At 35.6% G+C, this 16,625-nt stretch overlaps 1 pseudogene; it reads right to left on the bottom strand.

The window, feature by feature from the left end:
• Window positions 1-6,143: 6,143 nt before the first annotated feature.
• LOC114630876 lies at window positions 6,144-7,435 on the bottom strand (annotated as a pseudogene).
• Between the last annotated feature and the right edge of the window lie 9,190 nt (window positions 7,436-16,625).

Here is a 16,625-nt window from a genome sequence, read left to right as displayed (position 1 = left end):
GCTACTCTTAGCTTCACTACTCGAGAACTCACTGATCAGTGGTCTTTGCTCTGTTGATTTTCCTTGACTCTTCATCCTGGGTTTTCACAGTATGCACAATTTAAACATACAATTCTACTTTTCAGATATTATTGTTTCCTCTATAGATAACTTTGAGTAAAGACAGGCAAGATTAACCATCACTTACCTTCTATTCTAGAGTTCTGTTTGTGAAACTGTGAAAGCTAATTAGACTTTGAATGCTTTGGACAATCTTCAGTTTTGTGATATGTGCTTTCTACTTAGGGAGATATTCAGTTTTTCCTGGAAATTAATTGTGATATTTATCTTTATAGAGTATGTAGTGGGTATTTTTAGTATTTCATTTAAATTAAACCTTGGCCAGGATAAAAAATACACTCAATGAATCTGATAGTATCCAAAAATCTGTAATTAACAGGCTTATTGATAACTCAGCAAGCTCGTTTCTGTCTCAGGCCTTAGGAAAAGTCTTCAGTATTTTTCACTTGAAAAATGTCTTTATTAGGGTTTGTATTACTGTAAAATTACTGAAAAAACCAAGACCATTACAAATCTTAGAAAGGAAATAATTTAATTGGAGCTGACTTATCCTTTCTGAGGTTTAGTTCTTTATCATCACAAAGGGTATCATGTCAGCATTTGAGGAGACATGGTGCTGGAGATAGAAGAAGGTAAGTGCTCTATAGCTTGATCTGCTGACAGCCAACGTTAACTGTGAACCAAACTAGACATAGCTTGAGCATAGGAGATATCCAAGCCCACCTCCGAAATGGCACACTAAGGGCAACAAGGCCATGTCTATTTAAATAAGGCCCACCTACTAATAGAACCATTCCCTATGGGCTAAGCATTTAAACACATGAGTCCATGGGTGCCATTCTTATATAAACCACCACAAAAGACATGGAAACAGAAGTGCAAGCAAAGTTAAATCAAGATGATCTCTTAATAGATTATAAATATTCTATAAACAATGGCTTAGCTTATCTTTGTAAACTGACTACCTAGTAAGATTCCCATGAACAATTTAGTCATTTAAGCTGGGAATTTGACTTTATATCTACAGATTTTATTATTTTCAGACTGTTTCTTTTATACTTTAAGTGTTCAACATGTATCAATAATGACAATTAGAAGTGTTAAATTTATTAGTACCATAATAAGGTTTAAGCAGTTGGTTGTTCACTAAACAAATTAAATGCATATTATAATAAACAATATTAATATAATAGAGCATAAGAAAATTAACCAATATATTCTTACTTTGTCATTCCCAATTCATTTCATTTTTACTTACTCAATGTTCTTGGATGTCCCAAGAACTCCCAGAATAGTTTGCACACTGAGCCACAATTGTTAGTCAGTCACATGAACAAGGAACATGGATTATAATTTCCTTCATCATCATAGTCAAATAAATTGCACATTTTTCAAACTTCCTTATAAATCTAAAAGGCTGAGCATTGAATCTTGAAAATAACTGTGAATTATTGAATATTACAGACACATCTATATGTGTTTTTCCTGTTTTATTATGTTTGTAACTTAAATTACATTTTCTATCACACCAAATTCCAGATCATAAATGAAATTGCAAATGCCAACATCCCCAACCTATTAGGTATTTAGCAACTAAATCTTGATACTGCTTGTGCAATGGTAGTGATATAAATAGCTATGCAACTGTGGTGGTTATAATAAGATGTTATTTTAAGTCCCAGACATTAGAATACTTGGTCCCGGTTGGTGGTTCATTGAAAGTATTAGGAGATAGAGACATGTTAACAAATGTAATATGGCATTGAGAGTGAGCACCTACATTTTAATGTATTTGTTGCCATTTTAAACAAGCTTTCTCTGCTTCTGGTTTGTACTTTGATATGTGTGATCTCAGCTGCTACTCCAGATACCTACAACCTGCTATCTCTACTGTTCCAACATGATCTATTATCCCTCTGGAACCTTAAACCAAATAAACCCTTTCTTCTATAAGCTGGCTTGGTCAGGAGGTTTTACTGTTATAATAGAAAAGTAACAAAAGGTAATTAAGACAGTTGTACATAAATACTCAAAATTATTTAAGGTTCAGAATATGGTATTCATGTGGGGAATATTTTAGCTTTCCTAAAAAGACTTTTGCCTGTTATAAGGCATATAAACTCATTAACTAAAAATACCTGCCAACTTCATATAAGTGTTCTACTAAAACATGAAATATAAGGCTATGTATGTACCTCTGCATTGGAGAATATGTTTATGGAGGGAACCGGATTCTATCCCTAGTACCATACAAACACATACTTTTTTACATATTAAAAGTGAATAAATAACACTTATAATTTTCATAACATAATACTTTATTTTATGATTGTATAATTTCTCATGGGACTGTATTCATGTACTTTAATACATTTTCTAGAAACAAAGATTATTACTACCCAGCTTTTCTAATAGTCTGTGAAACAAAACTGTTTAAGAAAACTTGCTATAGCACCTTCATTTGATGTGTAAATCTAACCAAAAAAGTGAAGCACTTGTACAGTGAACACATTAAGACACAGAAATATGAAATTAAACAAGGTAACATAACATCAAAAGACATCCTGCACTCACAAGTAGTAATGATAAAATTAATAGTGTGAAACTGGCCAGTCTGCCAAATTAATGTACAAGTTCAATATAAGACATATCAATACTCAACATTGAATGATTGCTTCCTAGGTTTAGTGTCAGAGCTATGAATTTTCACACAAAGAATAAAAAGAATGAATATAAATTTTACATCAAGTAAAAATGATCTTTTACATCTTTAGTATGTGCCTTTAAAAAAGTAGTTTCTAAAATTTGATTTTCAGATCCTACCTAAAAATCATAGTTTTGATTTCTCATTAGTGACTGTTTAAATGGACTCATAATAATCAGTAAGTAACCATAAAGAGGTTGGTTTGTTATTTAATGAAATCACTCATATGTATTCCTTACCGATTCCAACAGTTCAATGAGTGTTCCTCATCCAATATTGAGGTTCAGGAAGAATGGAGGAACAGGAGTCCCACCCCCCACACAGAGATGCTTGCTGATCCCCTCACTTCTCCCCAGAATTTTGTTGGCAGTTTTGTGTGTGTTCTTGTCTTTATACTTGTAGATCAACGAACAAGCACCATGGCATTGTACATTCTAGACAACTGGGCTACCCTTGAATTTCATCACCACTGAACTTAATCCCTATGACTTAATGATGAAAATATGCTGTCAAATGCTCCCAAAACCTTCAAATATTTGAATCATCATATGACAGAAATATTTCTTTTTCACTGATAATGAATCTTAATGTACATAATGTACATAAACTGGAGAATCTTGAAGAAAAGAGATTTTGTATAGCCATATAAATATTTGAATAAAATATTGATCTTTAATTTTGATATGAGATTTCCTCACTGCTTTCAATAAGAAAGGAAGAATATAACCTTTATGATTCATGGTACAAGTTAGGTGAAGTTCTAAAGATAATAAATCAGACAGAGTTTCTAAAACTGAAGTCCAAGATCACTCACATAATGCCATTTCCTAAAATGCCAAGTAATGCTGAGATAGTCATGATATACAATCTTGAATCATGTAATCTGACAAAATTTGAGTTTAGATTCTCTCTTTTGTGAAATACACAAAGATATGATGATAGAATGTCAGGAATGGAAGCAAAACAGATATTGGTAACCAGTTAACCTTCAAGTATTCTGATAAGTCAACCATATTAGAGTTCCTGTGACAGAAAGCTCTTATATTTTCTGTGTTCTTAACCACACTATTCTAGTCTTAAATTGTTAAGAAATATGACTAATGTTGTATTCACTTACAAGTAGTTTAATCTGACTTAATCACAATTTCAATTGTTTATGACAGTAATAATTAGAACAAATCAAGTAACATGAAAATGACACGTTTTTCCCCTTTGAAAATATAATAGCAGAATATAGCTATGTTAAAATTTTTGTATAATCATATACATATCAAAGAATTAATGCTTGCATGTATAAGAAACTCCTGCTACACAGATACAAAAGATTATATTTTGTCAATGTTAAAGAAGTTGTACATTTGATTTAGAACTATGTTAATTATAGTTTGATGTTTTCATACAACTGCTATTTGATCTCATTGTGTTGTTTGACTAATAAAAATTGTTGGATTAGTCACCTTATTATAAATTAGTCAGGACATATTGAAATGATTCAATTTGTGGTTTCCTATGTATTTCAGTTTGGAGACAAATTTTTACTAAAATATGAGTAACAGAAATTATATACTTCATTTTTTATATTTCAATTTTCTTTGTTAAACACATAGATATTTGAACCCAGATCTGATAGATACGGGGACATAATTTGAGATTTTTTTTTATAGTAAAACTAGAATAGTATCACTACTATAGGATGTGATAAGGAATAATTTAGTAACTATGAGGTCATTCTTGCCTGGAATCTCAGTAAAATTCAGCCACAGCAGTCTCTTCCAAATAAGGATTATTCTATTACTAGGTTCACAAATCTATGTAGATGTTTGACCACTTAAAGTTAGGCAATTTCTTGATACATTCCAGTGAGACAATGACTGCAAAATCATTAAGAAAATAAATCTGATTTCTGGTAAAAATTAAAGTTACATGACTTGGCTGTGAATATTATATTACTCAGACATAGATTTAGTATAAACCAATGATTCAGCTTTGTACAGAGTTCTTGTCAATGGAAAAGTGGAGAAACTTAGATAAGTGGAGGTCATTAGAAAAATTTACAGGCAATGCTGTTTTCATATTTTCAGTGAATTAGTCTTAGCAGGTATAGTGGTGGGCACAATATGTTGACAAGTGAAAATAGAATTGAGAAAAAAATTGAGCAGAAGGGAAGACAATTTTTTATTAGGATCATGTGTTTTCAGCTACTGAATAATAATCATAATACAATGGTTTAGCTACCAACTTAGTAAAGAAAAATTACAAATTTGAAACAGGCAGGGCAGCCCCCATATTAAGAATTGAAATATTCACAATCAATTTTTTAATAAAAAAGTGTCAGGAAATTGAACAGAGGTATATAGCAGTAGGGGATGGGGAACTAGAGGTAGGCACTAGAAAATCCCATTTGCAGATACCAAACCCAGACACTATTGCTGATGCCAAGAAATACTTACCAACAGGAGCCTGGTATAGCTGTCCCCTGAGAGGCTATGCCAGAGTCTGACCAATAAAGATGCAGCTGTTCACAGCCAACCATTAGACTGAGCATAAGCATAGGGATCCCATTGGAAGGGCTAGAGGAAGGACTGAAGGAGGTGGAGGGGATTGCAACCCCATAGTAAGAACACAAATACCAACAAATTGAACCCCCACCCACCCCCACCCCAGAACTCTCAGGGACAAAACCACCAATCAAAGAGTACACATGGAGGGACCCATGGCTTCAGCTAAATGCGTAGCAGATGATGGCCTTATCTGGCATCAATGGGAGAGGAGGCCGTTGGTCCTGTAGAGGCTTGATGCTCCAGCATAGGGCGATGCTAGTACAATGAGGCAGGAGTGGGTGGGTGGGTGGGTGGGTGGGTGAAGAAGCACTCTCATAGAGACAAGAAGGAGGAGATGAGATAGGAGCTTTGCAGAGAGGAACCAGGAAGGGGGCAACATTTGAAATGTAAATAAACAAAAAAGACAATAAAAAAGATGTTTTTTGAGATTAAAATTTATTTATAACAATTATTTTTTTCTTTTCTCCATCCAAATCCTTCCATATATGTCTCCCCATTCTCCTTCAAATTCATGATCTAATTTTTAAAACATTAATACAGGCATATATATATATATATATATATATATATATATATATATATATATGCATATGTGTTCCTACATGTAACCTGTTAAGTCAGTATAAGCTACTTGTGTGTAAGTTTTTAGGGCTGTCCATTTTCACTGGACAGTCAGTTCATATGTTTATACATCATTTTAATAGTTTTTGTCACTTCTGTCTTCAAGAAACACACATCATGTCTATGTTTTCTCTTATTGTTTTTTGTTTTTGAATTTTATCTTTGTTTTTCTCAATAGAATTGGAAGATAAAAGCAATTTTTTTTTTCTATGCAATATGATTTTATTACCTTGGAAACAGCCCAAACCAAAAGATAGTTAAAAATGGCCAAAAATATTTAAAAATAATAGTCATTTGTTCCTTACATGAATACTTTCAGCTGGACATTAAATTACTAAACACATGGAATCCCAGTAAGGCAGGTGAACACCCAGTGTTGCATGTGTGGTCACTCCTGGGTGTGAAATCTTGGTCACTGGGACTCTTCTTCCCAGTTGCTTGAATAGCTAGCAGGAAGACCAGGCTGCCTGTGTTGTCACTGCTCGTTCTGTTGGCCCTCTGTGATGGAGGCTGACACAGAACCCTGGCCCTTGTTGACATCACTGATGCACATCCACTGTCCATCCACCGACTCTTTCCACAGGGTCACCTTATTGTCTCCACCTGACACAGCCAGGATGTTTGCTGTGATGGACCAGCTCACGTGCCACACAACATCATTGAACTTGTGTAGGAGTTTAGGTGACCACATATTGCCTGAGGCATCATCGCAGGTCCAAATAAACACTCGACCGTCCTGAGAGCAGCTGGCAATGGTGCTGGTGGGCAAGCCAATGGAGGGGGCCCAGGCCACATCTCGAACCCAGTCGCTGTGTGCCTCTAGCTTTTGCTCCTCTTTCCACTGGCCATCCTCCTCTTCCCTCCACAGCTTGATGAGGTTGTCACAGCCACCTGATGCAAACTTCTTGATGTAATTGGGTTTCTGCCCTGATGGTTGGTCTATAAGGCTTCCAGGCACAACAGCTGAGGCCCAACTGACAGCATTACAGCCAATCGTGTGAGCGTTGTTAATCTTCTTCACTTCCCACTGGCCTTCCCCTGTATAGGTCAGCAGTGAGATGGCCCCATCTGAACTCCCACAGGCTAGAATCAGGCCATAGTCATGAGGGGCCCAGCAAACAGAGTTCACTGAGGAATCATGTCCTGAGTGCTCATGGGTCTTCTCCCAAGTGCCATTTTCTTCCTTCCAGATAATGACTTTCCGGTCATAGGAACAGGAAGCCAGGATATTGCCATACATGGGGTGGGCTCAGGCCACTTGCCACACTGGCCCCTCATGTCCTCTGAGGTCTGCGATGAGGATCTGCCCTCCATTTCGCACATCAAAAATTTTGACGGACCTATCCGAGGAGCAGGTTGCTAGGCGGGTTCCATAATAGTCCATCTGTGCATCATGAATCATGTCCTCATGAGAGGTGTCCACAGTGTTAATTACTGACACCATGGCTGGAGCAGCGGCGACTCACGGCCTCGGACGTGGCAGCTCGGAACGCTTCCTAAAAGCAATTTTTATTTCTTACATTTCTTATTTAATTGTGTTTCCAAATAAATTCTACTTATTCTATCCCTTCATGTTACTAGTGCTTTCCAAATTGCAAAAGATCCTGGGTTCTGCTGATTTCCAGAAAGAAGCAAAGAAAGAAATAGAAAACATTTTTTATTGCAGTATATAATGGAAATATGGCAGGTTTTATTTATAGCATTTATTCCTTTAAAATCTGAATATTGCAATGTATTCTAGTCTAGATCCCACATGTGAATGCTTGGTGTAAAAAATATTTAAGTATGTCCTAATGATATTCTGTTACACTCATAGTCTGGTGTCTTGCATCCTCTGGTAGCAGACAGGAATTGCTACAAAGACCCACAGAAAGACAATATGCAGAGAGTCTAAATTGGATGTCCCTACCAAGCTCCTTCCCTAGGAGATCAGGGAACCCTTAGGAAAAGGGGGTGTGAGAATTCTAAGAACTAGAAGGGCTGAAGACACCAGTAATACAGGGGCCACTGAATCAACTAGGTAAAGTTCACAAGGGCTTACAAAGACTTAAGCAACAACCATTAACCTGCATGGCTCTGCACCAGGACCTCTCCATATATATTTGGTGTTTTGTGGATTGTAATAGTGGGAGCTAGTTTATCTCAGACTCTTTTGCTAAGTTTTTGGGATTCTTCCTCCTATTGCATCATCTTGCCCAGTCTTCATATGAGGGCTTTGCCTTGTTTTATTGTATCTTATTTTGTCCTGTTTGGCTGTGGTCTTTTGGAAGCCTGTTCTTTTCTGAGGTGAAAAGAGGGTGTACAGATCTTGGAGAAACAGGAGATGTGGAAGCTGGGAGGACTGGGGGGACAGGGAAAACCATGCTGAGGATTTATTGTATGAGATCATAATCTATTTTCAATAAAAAATCAAATCCATAAAAATACAGTAAATTACCCAAACACATTGGCAACTTTCCTTATGTACTTTTAACAATGGAGATATATAATATCTTAATATTAATGCCTGTATTAATGCAAGTATCACATTACTCTTTTATTGTTTACTGTTCTATGTACAAGAATACAATTCTTGGTTCAAGAATAGTTTGATAAATTGCTTTCTCATTCTCTCGGTTTTACTGGTGGTGATGATTTTGTTGTTATTGTTCCTTTCTATTATCAGCTACATGGCTGGAAACATGATAAGGTAGAAATGTGCTTGATAAAATTTTAGCATTTAAAATCACACATGCATCCTCACTTATATATGAATGGCTGACAGAGAAGGAGTAACAGTTGTAAGCCAGCCTGGGATATATCATAAGAGACTATGTAATAAGACACAACACCTACCAAAGCACAAGAGAAATATTTATGGAAGTCATTTATTGCTAAGTTACTAATTTTCCTTAATGTCAACATTGATGAAACAAAGAGATGCACCTTTGGAGGAGTAAGTCTAAGGGATCGAAGGCATAGATTATTCGTTGAGAGACATATGACTCATAGATTTTTGAGTCCTTTTACTATCCTTGAAATAATGATATTGAGAATCTTATGGTCTCAAGTTATATCATTAGTTTTGTGTAACAGATACATAAGCATGATATATTATGTATTTCTGTAAATTATAAAACAATACTTTGTTTTGTTTCATGATAATGATGAGCACATTTGAAGTGTGCTTGCATCATTCCATCATTAAGGCTGATCCTGAATCCAGACTCAATGGAACCTGCTAATGGGGGGGCATTTTCAACTTGGCCTTTATCCTTGTTTATATATTATTTTTCTGTATTTCTATAAACTAGTGCATTAAGGTAATCAAAATTACATTACACATAATAATCTTAGGAAGGACAATTATGGGAATGAAAATGAAAAGTGTGAGGTAAAACATTGCTTTCCTTAGAGAAGCTGTGTGGAGAATAATTTTAGGTTATCTATTTAATAGAATCAAATTTTTTCCACTTATTGAATGCTCTTTTTGGAGGGACTCTCATAAATGCTTTTAAGACTTTCTTTGAAAAGCCCATCATTTTCAAAGTACCTTTAAGAGCATGTAATCCCTACATAATTTGAAAAAATTGTACCTTTCTGAAATAATGGAAATTTTCTAGATAACTAGTTTATACAATATGAAACTGGTGTAGACATTTTCTATAGGGAGTACATTACAGAGTAAGACCTTTGCCACATAGCTGGTGGAAAATATCTCCCACAAAAAAAAAACAAGGATTAAGCAACAGAAAATGGTAATCTGTTATTATTTTTTTCCTCAGAGAAAATATGTTGCTCAGACAACATTTAGGCATTTTGTAGAAGAGGATTGTGTTAAAAACCAATAGTTCTGAAAGACATGTAAGAAGTAGCAACAGAACTATTTTGGAGTTATTCACTACAATGGTATATTTAAAGGTTCCTTACACTGTATGTGTGGTGACCTTCAAAAATGAATAAAAGAATGCAAGTTGAACCTGACCTACCTGAGCAAATTATATATATCATATTTCCAGTGTGCCTTTTACATTATTACTATGCTACACAGGCACAAAAGAAAAATGCATAGGAAATCAAGAGAAGAGATCAACCACTATCTGTAAGACTGTAACCCTGCTCTTTAAAAAGATAGAGATAACAATCTTTTCATTTCTCTACATGATATAGAGTCTAGTTATTTGTAGAGTGATTTCAGGTTCTCTGGTTTAAATGGTGTACATTCACACATCACAAAGCAATGCACATCATATCTGTTTCATTTAATCTACTTTTCTTTTATGTGCAAGCTTTTGCCAATACAAATCTTATGAAAATAGCCACATTTTGTTTGACTATTATCAACATTTCACTTATAGAGATAATCAAAAATGTTAAAATCAACTACCTGGAAGCAAAAAAATATCTTCTATAAGCAAATAGCCAAAAGGCAGTTCTCTTACGAAGCACAATCAATGGTTTTAGCCAGATTTTAGAAATGTATCATTGATATTCATAGACATTACTAGTTAAGTGCAATGAAGGAATAAAGATTAATATATTCTCTACGATTATATATTGCAAAATATTTTGGAAAGTGAATTATTCATCATATTTTGAAAATGATATAAAAACTTTTGCAAAATTATAGCATACTCAAAAAAGCATTGTGTATAAAAACTCAATAAGAACAACTAAATTATAACTAAGATGAGAGAAATTTTATATATATATATGTGTGTGTGTGTGTGTGTGTATTCAAAATGGGTTGAAATATGCATCTAATGAGTCACAGTTTCAAATAATGAATGTGACTCCATGCCAAGATAATTTTAAATGATAAGTATCTTTAGATATCATAGTTATATTATCTAATCAAACTATGTTGCAAAACTCTATTAATTTTTTTTAAAGCAAAGAAAATATGATGTCTGGGTAAATGACATTTAATAAGAAAGCTATCTACTTTTTTCTTCTTTAATCATATAATACATCCTGACTGCAGGTTCCCCTCCCTGCCCTCGTATAAGTCCCATGCCACTTCCTCTCTCCTCCCTGATCCAGTCCTCTTCCATTTTCTTTCAGAACATATGTTTAGTTTAAATAAAATAAAATGGAAATCAATATTAACAACAGTGAACTCTTTTATAAAAAAGATTTTAATATATATATATATATATATATATATATATATATATATATATATATAATGAGTACACTGTAGCTATCTTCAGAAACACCAGAAGATGGCTTAGGATTTCACCACAGATGGTTGTGAGCTACCATGTGGTGTTTGGGAATTGAACTCAGGACCTCTGGAAGAGCAGTCAGTGCTTTTAACCACTGAGCCATCTCTCCAGTAGAACAATGACCTCTTAAATGTGTCTTTACAACTGAAATTTTAGGATGTTTATACATAGTGATAACATATTTATGATGAAAATATCAAACTATGTTTTATGTTAAAGCACAGAGGAAGTTCTTTAACTTTACAAATGATTCTTTATATGTACCAAGAAGTACTTAGCACAGTAGTTTCTGTAGATTTTTATAAGTGGGCATTCAATAATGCTTACATAACAAGCTAAGTATAGAAAATAAAATATTTTCTTTCTATATCTTAACTACTATCTAATAGCTTTGCATAAGGGACATGGCTAAATCATTTCTAATGAGTCACAGTTCATTAAATTAAAACTAAGGTTCATTAAAACTAAGGTGAAATTTTTAGATCATAGTCTCTTTTCCAACATCAATAAAAGAATGTATCACAGAAGATTAAGACATGTATCCCAATGCATCTTCATGTATGAGCAGCATACTGTTATTAAAGGAAAATTGTATCAATGTAGAGTTACAAATATTGTAGTTAGATTTGGATGAAAAAAATATGTGTAAATAGCAATACAATCAAGGTGAACTCTTATTTCAGTTTTATCTTTCACAGGGAAAGGCAATTACAAATTCAAATACTTTCTTCTAAGTTTATTAATTCTCATCTATCAATTAGAGGGGTTTACAGAAAAACACAAAGCCTCAATATTATTTAACAGTATACCTTTTGTATAGGAGGAAAACATGGAGAGTGTGATATGTGCAGGAGGAAGAGACTGTGCCATCTTTGAACCTGATTTCTCAGCCCTTAAACTGTTATTTCTGTCTCCGAATGACTGTGGGCTCCACAAATAAGAGCAATATGTTATTTAGCAATATAAGTGGGACAGCTTGGCCAATTACTTCTCAACATATTCTCACTTAGTAAGCTGGAAGTTGAGCAAAATGACATGGGAATGAGATAGAGAATATAAAAATATACAGTTTTATTGCAGAATAATATCACAGTACAGAGGAAGAACAAAGTTACCCACATATCTAAGACCAAGCTTATTTTGTCATAAAGAGTTTGCATGAGGAGGCTATTCTCAGCATGATGAATGGACTAAGAATGTTGCATCCTGATTAAGCAGATCTCAGGTGGCAGCTCTGTACTCAAACTCAGAAAACAGAGAGAAAGAGGGCCTCCCAGGAGCTTTAACTTAGGCAGCATCTCAGGTAAGGAAACAGCAACACTTGCCCCAAACATTGGGTAACCTGGACCCACTGGGATCCAGGAATTCACTCCTGGCCCAGAGCACGGGTTCCTTCCGGTCTGGGCCCAAGTGCTCAGCAGATCCCGGGAGTGAGCTCTGCACCTAATCTCTCAGAACCCAGAGGAAGTAGGACTCCCAGTTGCTCTAACCCAAGCAGTATCATAGGCAAGGAGGTGGTAACACTTGCCCCAAACAAGGAGCAAACAGTACCCACTGGGTCCCAGGAATTCACTCCTGGCCCGGAGCTTGGGGAGACAGCTCTGCATCCAATCTCACAGAACCCAGAGGAAGTGGGGCTCCCAGGAGCTCTAACCTGTGCAGTATCCTAGGCAAGGAGGCTGCAACACCTGCCCCAAACAGGGAGCAACTGGGACCCACTGGGACCCAGGAATTCACTCCTGGCCCGGAGCACAAGTTCCTTCTGGTTTCCACCTGAGCACTGAGCAGATCTTGGGCCTCAGCTCTAACCCCAGCAGCAAAACCCATCCCAAACAGTTCTGACACAACCTAGATAATAGGAAAGTCAGGCTCGAGTCAGAAACAGCACAGATAGCACAAACAGGATCCAGATGGAAAAGGCAAAAGCAAGAACATAAACATCAACAACCCAAGGTACTTGCCATCATCAGAACCTAGTTCTCCCACATTAGAAAGTCCTGAACTCCCCATATCACCAGGAAAGCAAGAACCAGATCTAAAATCACTTCTGATGATGATGATAGAGGAGTTTAAGAAGGACATAAATAACACTATCAAAAAACTTGAGGAGAACACAGGTAAACAGGATGAAGTCCTTAAAGAAACACAAAAATCCTTTAAAGGATTACAAGAAAACAGAAACAAACAAGTGAAGAAATTGAACAAAATCATCCAGGACATAAACAAGGAAGTAGAAACAATAAAGAAATAACAAAGGGAGACTACCTTGGACATAGAAAACCTAAGAAAGAAATCAGGAATCATAGACACAAGCATCACCAACAGAATACAAGAGATAGAAGAAAGAATCTCAGGTGCAGAAGATACCATAGAAAATATTGACACAACTGTCAAAGAAAACACAAAATGCAAAAAGTTTTTAACACAAAACATCCAGGAAATCCAGGACACAATGAGAAGACCAAACCTAAGGATAAAAGGTATAGAAGATAGTAAAGATTCCCAACTTAAAGGGCCAATAAATATCTTCAACAAAATTAGAGAAGAAAACTTCCCTAACCTAAGGAATGCGATACCCATAATCATACAAGAAGCCTACAGAATGCCAAATAGACTAGATCAAAAAAGAAATACCTCCCATCACATAATAATCAAGACACAAAATGCACAAAACAAAGAAAGAATTTTAAAAGCAGTGAGGGAAAAAGGCCCAGTAACATATAAAGGTGAACCTATCAGAATTACACCTGACTTCTCACCAGATACTATAAAAGCCAGAAGATCCTGGATAAATGTCATACAGACCCTAAGAGAACATAAATGCCAGCCCAGGCTACTATACCCAGCAAAACTCTCAATTATCATAGACAGAGAAACCAAGATATTCCACAACAAAACCGAATTTACACAGTATCTTTCCACAGATCCAGTACTACAAAGGATAATAGCAGGAAAGCTCCAATACAAGGAGGGCAATCATACCCTAGAAAGAGCAAGAAAATAATCCTTTTCCATCAAACCCAAAAGAAGATAACCACATAAACAATGTCTCCACTATTAGCAAAAATGTCAGGAATCAACAACACCCTCTCCTTAATATCTCTTAACATCAATGGACTCAATTCCCCAATAAAAAGGCATAGGCAAATGGACTGGATACACAAACAGGACCCACCCATTTGCTGCTTACAGGAAACCAAACTCAGCAACAAAGACAGATACTACCTTAGAGTAAAAGGTTGGAAAACAGTTTTTCAAGCAAATGGCCCTAAGAAACAAGCTAGAGTAGACATTCAAATATCGAATAAAATCGACTTCAACTTAAAGCTATCAAAAAGGATAAGGAAGGACATTTCATACTTGTCAAAGGAAAAGTCAACCAACATGAACTCTCAATTCTGAATATCTATGCACCAAATACAAGAGCACCCACTTTCATAAAAGAAACCTTACTAAAGCTCAAAGCACATATTGCACCTAACACAATAATAGTGGGAGACTGCAACACCCACTCTCAGCAATGGATAGATCACGGAAACAGAAACGAAATAGAGATACAGTGAAACTAACAGAAGTTATGAACCAAATGGACTTAACAGATATCTAAAGAACATTTCACCCTAAAGCAAAAGAATATACCTTTTTCTCAGCACCTCAGGGTACCTTCTCAAAAATAGATCATGTAATTGGGCCTCAACAGATACAAAAAAAATTGAAATAATCCCCTGCATCCTATCAGATCACCATGGTCTAAGGCTGGTCTTCAAAAATGACAAAGTCAATTGAAAGCCCACATTCACATGGAAACTGAACAACACCCTACTCCTTGATAATCTGGTCAGGGAAGAAATGAAGAAAGAAATTAAAAACTTTTTAGAATTTAATGAAAATGATGACACATCATACCAAAACCTATGGGATACAATGAAAGCAGTGCTAAGAGGAAAATTCATAGCTTCTAAGTGCCTACAAAAAGAAACTGGAGGGAGCATACACTAGCAGCTTGACAACACACCTGAAAGCTCTAAAACAAAAAGAATCTAATACACCCAAGAGGAGTAGACGGCAGGAAATAATCAAACTCAGGGCTGAAATCAACTAAATAGGAACAAAAAGAACTATACAAAGAATCAATAAAACCAGGAGCTGGTTCTTTGAGAAAATCAACAAGATACATAAACCCTTAACTAGACTCATCAGAGGGCAGAGAGACAGTATCCAAATTAATAAAATCAGGGTGACATAACAACAGAAACTGAGGAAATTCAAAAAATCATCAGATCCTACTACAAAAGCCTATACTCAACAAACTTGGAAAATCTGGATGAAATGGACAATTTTCTAGACAAATACCAGTTACCAATGTTAAATCAGGATCAGATAAACCATCTGAAGAGTCCCAAAAGCCCAAAAGAAATAGAAGCAGTCATAAAAAGTCTCCCCACAAAGAAAAGTCCGGGACCAGATGGTTTTAGTGCAGAATTCTATCAGACCTTCAAGGAAGACCAAATACCAATTCTCTTCAAACTATACCACAAAATAGAAGGAGAAGGAACACTACCTAATTCATTCTATGAAGCCACAATTACACTCATACTTAAACCACACAAAGACCTAACAAAGAAAGAGAACTTCAGACCAATCTCCCTTATGAACATTGATGCAAAATTACTCAATAAAATTCTAGTGAACTGAATCCAAAACATACCAAAACAATTATCCATCACGATCAATTAGGCTTTATCCCAGGAATGCAGGGTTGGTTCAATATACGGAAATCCATCAATGTAATCCACTGTATAAACAAACTCAAAGAAAAAAAAAACACATGATCATATGAATAGATGTTGACAAAGCATTTGACAAAATTCAACACCCCTTCATGATAAAAGTGTAGGAAAGATGAGGAATTCAAGATCCATACCTAAACATAGTAAAAGCAATATACAGCAAACCTATAGCTGGCATCAAACTAAATGGAGAGAAACTTGAAGCAATCCCACTAAAATCAGGGACTAGGCAAGGCTGACCACTCTCTCCCTACCTATTCAATATAGTACTGGAAGTCCTAGCCAGAACAATTAGGCAACACAAGGAGTTCAAAGAAATACAAATTGGAAAGGAAGAAGTCAAAATTTCACTATTTACAGATGATATGATAGTATATTTAAGTGACCCCAAAACTTCCACCAGAGAACTCCTAAACCTGATAAACAACTTTAGCAAAGTGGCTGGATATAAAATTAACTCAAGCAAATCAGTAGCCTTCCTCTACTCAAAAGATAAACTGGCTGAAAAAGGAATTATGGAAATGACACCCTTCGCAATAGTCACAGATAATATAAAATACCTTGGTATGAACATAACCAAGCAAGTAAAAGACCTGTATAACAAGAACTTCAAGCCCCTGAAGAAAGAAATCGAAGCAGATCTCAGAAGATGGAAAGGTCTCCCATGCTCATGGATTGGAAG

Source organism: Grammomys surdaster, unplaced genomic scaffold (assembly GCF_004785775.1).
Source record: "Grammomys surdaster isolate TR1022 unplaced genomic scaffold, NIH_TR_1.0 347, whole genome shotgun sequence".
Classification (NCBI taxonomy): Eukaryota; Metazoa; Chordata; class Mammalia; order Rodentia; family Muridae; genus Grammomys; species Grammomys surdaster.
Note: the sequence above shows the minus strand (reverse complement) of the source record. Positions and strands in the feature narration are given on the sequence as shown.